Genomic DNA, 6,578 nt, shown 5'->3' with positions numbered 1-6,578 from the left:
GCCGCTGGAGGGTGGGGGCGGCGCTGGCGGCCGCTGAGCCCCCCGGGTGCCGGGCGCGGGGTCCCCGGACAACCGTGCAGGTCCCCGCACCGACGGCTCGCCCGGCAGCGCGCTTTCTCGGCGGCGGGCGCGTCTCCCCCCCCAGGACCGCTGCCTTCGGAATGGGAGTCGGGCCTCTCGGGCCCCGCCGCCGCCGCCGCATCGGCTGAGCTTCTGTCACGCGCCGGATCCTCTGTCCCCCCGGCAGGGGACTCGGGAACCCCCGTGCTTGGCTCGTCCCGGAGCAGCACCTGCTCGGCCGGTCCCGTGTGCTCCCGAGCTTGCGGCACGTCTGTCCCCGCTTCAGGCCGCGCTCCTCGTTCTGTTCTGCTGCTGCCGCTTTGTCGTCCCGGTTCGAGAGCGCGGGCGGAGCGGACTGAGCCTCGTTCTTCAGCCCCCGAGGGTTTGCAGACCGGCCCTGAGCGCCGGCTTCAGCTGCGGGCCACCGGCCGCGTGAGCCCCTCGCGACAGGGCGGCCTGGCCCGCGGAGCTCGGCAGCCGGGCGCTGCCTTCCCCTCGGCGGCCGTGGGAGGCCTGGCTGGCGTCTCCTTCCGAGAGCGGGCGGCTCCGTCGGCGCTGAACACCTGGGGCTTCGCGGCCTCCTGCATCGCTCAGCTCAGCTGGACCTTCTGCAAGACCGGCCGCTTCCCCGCGCGCTCCTGGTCACGGAGCCGGCCTCTTCCCCGAGCCTCCTGCGCCGGCCTCTGCCCGCTCGGGTTCCCTGGTGCGGGTCTCCCCTCTCAGCCGCCCTAGAGCGGAGGGGAGCGCGGGCCTCGCTCCGGATTCGGCTTCGGCTTAAGGGGATGTGTGGCCGGTGTGGTCTCCTGTCCCCAGGCCAGCAGTAAGGCTGTTTCCCTTTCTTATTCATGTGTTCACCGAAGTAGCACTTTTAATGTCCTTTAAGAACGTCTCCTTTGCATTCACAGCGTGGCTCACTGGCAAAAAAAGGTCCACCCTTTGGCCCTCCTTGGCTTTTGACATGCCTTCCTCACTGAGCTTAATCATTCCTAACTTTTGATTTAGGGTGAGAGACGTGCGCTTCTTCCTTTCACTTGAACACGTAGAGACCTTTGTAAGGTTATTAGTTGGCGTGTTTTCAATATCGTTGTGTCTCCGGGACTAGGGACACCTGGGGGGGGGGGTCAGTGGAGCAGTCAGAACACACACAGTGTTTCTTAAGTTCGCCGTCTTATGTGGGCGTGATTTGTGGCACCCACCTGCGATCACAGTAACATCAAAGACCACCAATCACCATAGCAAATATAATAATGAAATATTTGAAACATTGTGAGAATTATCAAAAAGTGACTCTTGGTGTCATTGAGTGAGCTTGGTACAGTGTTGGCTGAGGGTGTTGTCAGTATTTAGCCAGGACACGTAGGGAGGGAGAGATGGGGGGACAAGTGAGTACTGCAGGCAAGAAAAATATTAGGGGGTCGGTAACTAAAAATCTGTAAAATTGAATATATCGTAGAATTTATGACAGTTCATTACTTTTCAAATTTTGGATTGTGTAAGTAAATTTCCATTAGACAAGAATTGTTGATTATGACAATAGTCAACATTTCATAATTTTATTTTTTTCCCTCATGAGCCTCTTTCCCCATTTAAGTAATTTGGCTGCAAATAGGGTAAAGAGCAGAGGCAGTGAAGCTTACTCACCATTGGGATGTAAACTGATACAGCCACTGTGGAAAACAATACAGAGTTTCCTCAAATTTAAAAATAGAAATACCATACTATCCAATCATTCCATTATTGGGTATTTACTGAAGGACAACTAAGACACTAACTCAAAAAGATATATGTATTCCTCTGTTTATTGCAGCATTATTTACAACAGCAAAGGATGAGATCATGTCATTTGAGACAACGTGGATGGACCTAGAGGGTATTATGCAAAGTGAAATAAGTCAGACTGAGGAAGACAAATACCATATGATTCCACTCATAAGTGGAATCTAAAAACAAAAACAAAGCAACTAAAACAGAATCAGACTGATAGATACAGAGAACAAATTGATGGTTGCTGGAGCAGGGGTGGGGAGAGGCGGATAGAAGGTCGGGCAAAATGGATGCAGGGGAGAGGGAGACACAGCCTCCAGTTATGGAATGATTAAGTCATCGGAATAAAGGGCATAGCATAAGGAAAATATGGTCAATGATACTGTAATAGCAATGTAACAGGACAGATGGTACCCACACTTATGGTGAACATAGCATGGCGTATAAACTTGTCAAATCACTAGTACACCAGAAACCAGAAACGAATGTAACATTGTGTGTCAACTATCCTCAAAAAAAAAAAAAAAAAAATTTACTCACCATTACTAAGTAGGTCCATACAACCAAAGGCTTAACCTTTGATTCAGGCTTCTAAAGGCACTGTGTCTCAGTCTGTTTGGGCTGTTACAACAAAGTGCCATAGATGGGGTGGCTTACCAAAATAGATTTATATCTCGTAGTGCTGGAGGCTGGAAGTCTGTGTTCAGGTTACCAGCATGGTTGGGTGAGGACCCTCTTCTGGGTTGCAGATTTCTTATTGTATACTCATGTGGTAGAAGAAATAATAAAACTCTTGGGGGCACCTGGGTGGCTCAGTTGGTTAAGCATCTGGCTCTTGATTTCAGCTCAGGTCATGATCTCAGGGTTGTGAGATCAAGCCTTATGTAGGGTTCCGCGCTGGGCAGGGAGCCTGCTTAGGATTTTCTCTCTCCCTCTGCCCCTCCCTCACTGCACACACGCTCTTGCTCTCGCTAGAAAATAAATAAATAATAATAAAATTCTTGAAAATCCATTATCCAGAGGCAATCACTATTAGTGCTTTGGCATAATGCATTTCTAGACTTACTTCTAATCACATGTCTATCTATAGCTTAAAAAATGAAATACTGTCCATACCATGTATGCATCTTTCTTTGACAAATAGGCACCCATCTCCATAACTCTATGTAGTATTCCATGGTATGACTGACTATAGCATGATCTACGAGAATAGCAATTTATGGAGCTTTTACTGGATTCCAACTGTGTTATATACATTATCTCAACTAATCCGCATGCCAGCTCTATGGGGATAGGTATGATTTGGTATCTTCACCTAATAAACAGAAAATTGAGGCTTAGGGCTGTCAGCCTGATAGAGTGCACGTCCATCAAGTGCAGGCTAGAATGTCAGGAGTCTGACTCTAGCACCCGCACTTCTAACCACTGTGCTTTTGTGCTTTCTACCTTTGGGCACTTTGGTGGCTTCCAGAAAGACATATGCCAACCATTATTTTGGTATAAATGTAATTTATCAAATCTTATAAACATTAAATTTCATAGAACACGTTTTTAAAGTAAAAGCAATCAAATTTTATGCCTTTCCCACTGACATTTAATAAACTCAAGTTAGAATGTATGCTGATTCTGTTGGTGGGATTGCTGTGTTCATTCTCTCCACTCCCCTCCTGTAGTCAGACCTTCCCGGATTTGGGAGACCACGTGGTTCTAAGGCAGCGCTGCTTCACAGAGGCCTCTGGCTGAGCTCCTCAGCTCCTGGCAGGGTCTCTTCCTCTCCAGGCTTAGCCTCGAGGGGCAGTGCCACCCAGGAGATGAAGGCACAGTGTCTTTCCTTCCCAGGCCCTGTTTTAGGGCCTCTATGCCACCCCATCCCTTATACCTTCCCCCATGCCCCAAAGTCATACTATGGGTGCTGCGTAAGACCCAGTGTGCCCCTTTCCCTAGTCGCAAAGCAGTCACTCCCACTTGCAGAAGAGCAAAGCACCTCTCCTTGCAAAGGTTATTTCTAGCAACTGCTAGCTAGGTGTAACTTGAACCCAATACAATACTTCTCCTGGAAGCAGAGCGAGTTCCTAAGCTGGTAAAGCGGACCTCCCACATTGTTTGATTGCGATGCTAAATGAAATCGGCAGATATTTTCCAATTTGATTGAGATTATCTCTGAGAAATGGCCAGTTTAATCCAGATTTCCTCAGATGATGCTCTAATGGCACTCTCATTGAGGCTTCTAAATGTGTTATGTCAGCTGGTAGAAATCTAGGAAATGTACTTAAAAGGGGGACAAATCGATTCTAGTCCCCGGAGGAATCAGTACACACTTAAAAATTCAAAGTGTTCAAACAAGAGCACAGGTAGCCCTAGGAAGGTGCAAAAGCTTTCCAAGAGATACACAAGAACAGGTAATTTAAAGAGGATCAAATTCCAGATTTTCAACTTAATGTATACTATTTCCTACATGGGTCTGCCTGGGAATATGCCTGAGTTCATTGTAGTTCTTTTCCCACTTTACGGAAGTCGGGTAGACCCTTCACCAGTCCTAAATCTTACCAGGTCGCACTGCCCTGGGCATACAAAATATTGGAGCCCCAGGTAAAGGGAAAAACTCCTTTAGTGATTAATGGAAATGTCACAGACCCTTAGAACTTTGTATATTCTTTTTTCTCATACATGTTCATGTTAAGATTGAAGTCTGGTGTTCAGTGAGGTATTTGGGCCTGAGTAGAGATGTTCAGAAATAATATGGGGAGGGGTGGTAAGAACAATAATTTTTCATTTACTTTCCTTTTCCAATCCCTGGACTGGTTAACATAAATCAGTTCTGAAGGAGAGTTTTATGAGAGCAAAGCAATGAGAGTGTCGATAAGAAATAATATCCCCCATGGGGCGCCTGGGTGGCTCAGTCGTTAAGCGTCTGCCTTCGGCTCAGGTCATGATCTCAGGGTCCTGGGATCGAGCCCCACATCGGGCTCCCTGCTCGGCGGGAAGCCTGCTTCTCCCTCTCCCACTCCCTCTGCTTGGGTTCCCTCTCTCGCTGTGTCTCTCTCTGTCAAATAAATAAAATATTAAAAAAAATAATATCCCCCAAAACCAGCTTTGGGAAAAAAAGCCTTATCAGAAACATAATTCTTTTCAATTTCTCTCATTATTCATCTCTCAACTCTTTCATTAGTTAGAAAGAAAAGACTTTGAAATAGCTAGAGCAGTATGATAGTTAAGCTGATTCCATTAAATGTAGCTGAAAATATTTCTTAAACCACCAAAATTTTCAATATACATTGGATAGAAACTAAGGATACAACTTTTATATTTCTTTCACAGTTGGTATGCATTGTTCAAAAATGTTAAAACCCCTTTTATCAAATCATCATGAAATACAGGTACTCAATCATTTTAATTTCATCTTTTAAAATGTTTAAAATTTCTTATTTCTGGGGCGCCTGGGTGGCTCAGTTGGTTAAGCGACTGCCTTCGGCTCAGGTCATGATCCTGGAGTCCCGGGATCGAGTCCCGCATTGGGCTCCCTGCTCAGTGGGGAGTCTGCTTCTCCCTCTGACCCTCTCATGCTCTCTCTCTCTCATTCTCTCTCTCAAATAAATAAATAAAATCTTAAAAAAAAAAATTCCTACTTCCAAAGAGTAAAATATAGAATTACATGCTAGCTGCTTGACCAATTAGTGCTAGTGTTATGTAGTCATACTTTTCTCTTTCACCAAATACATGGGAAAATTTTGATCATATCTAACAAAGTTTTTTTTTTTTAAATGTGTGATTCTTTTAATTTGAAAAATTTTAATTCCAGTATAGTTAATATGCAGTGTTAAATTAGTTTCAGGTGTGAAATATAGTGATTCAACAATCTATATATTATTACTCAATGCTCATCAACATAAGTGTACCTTTTTTTTTTTTTTTTTTTTAAAGAGAGAACATACAGATGGTGGGGAGAGGTAGAGAGAGAGGGAGAGAGAGAATCTTTCTTTTTTTTTTTTTTTGGGAGAGAGAGAATCTTAAGCAGGCTCCATGTCCAGGCATGGAGCCCCACATGGAGCTCCATTTCACAACCCTGAGATCATGACCTGAGTCAAAATCCAGAGTCTGAAGCTCAATGAACTGAGCCTCGAGGAGCAGTGCCACAGGATAAGTGTACTCTTAATCCCCTTCACCTATTTTACCCGCCCCTCCCTTCCTCCCCTCTGGAAAACATCAGTTTATTCTCTATAGTTGAGTCTGTTTTTTGGTTAGTCTCTTTTTTTCATTTTGTCTCTTTCATTTATCTCTTTGTTCATTTGTTTCTGACATTCCACGTATGAGTGAAATCATATGGTATTTGTCTTTCTCTGACTTTTTTCACTTAGCATTATACTCTCTAGCTTCATCCATGTTGTTGTAAATGGCAAGATTTCATTCTTTTTATAGCTGAATAATATTCCATTATATATATAATATACTACAACATCTTCTTTATCCATTCATCTATCGATGGACACTTGGGCTGCTTCCATAATTTGGGTATTGTAACTAATGCTGCAGTAAACATAGGGGTATGTATATCCTTTTGATTTAGTGTTTTTGTATTCTTTAGGTAAATACCCAGTAGTGTGATTACTGAATCATATGGTAGTTCTATTTTTAACTTTTTGAGAAACTTCCATACTGTTTTCCACAGTGGCTGTACCAGTTTGCATTCCCAGTTTGCATGAGTGTTCCTTTTTCTCCACATCCTCGTCAACATTTGTTTCTTGTGTTTTTGATCT

This window comes from Phoca vitulina, unplaced genomic scaffold (genome assembly GCF_004348235.1).
Source record: "Phoca vitulina isolate PV1807 unplaced genomic scaffold, GSC_HSeal_1.0 scaffold80, whole genome shotgun sequence".
Taxonomy (NCBI): domain Eukaryota; kingdom Metazoa; phylum Chordata; class Mammalia; order Carnivora; family Phocidae; genus Phoca; species Phoca vitulina.
This window is presented reverse-complemented; position numbering follows the sequence as displayed.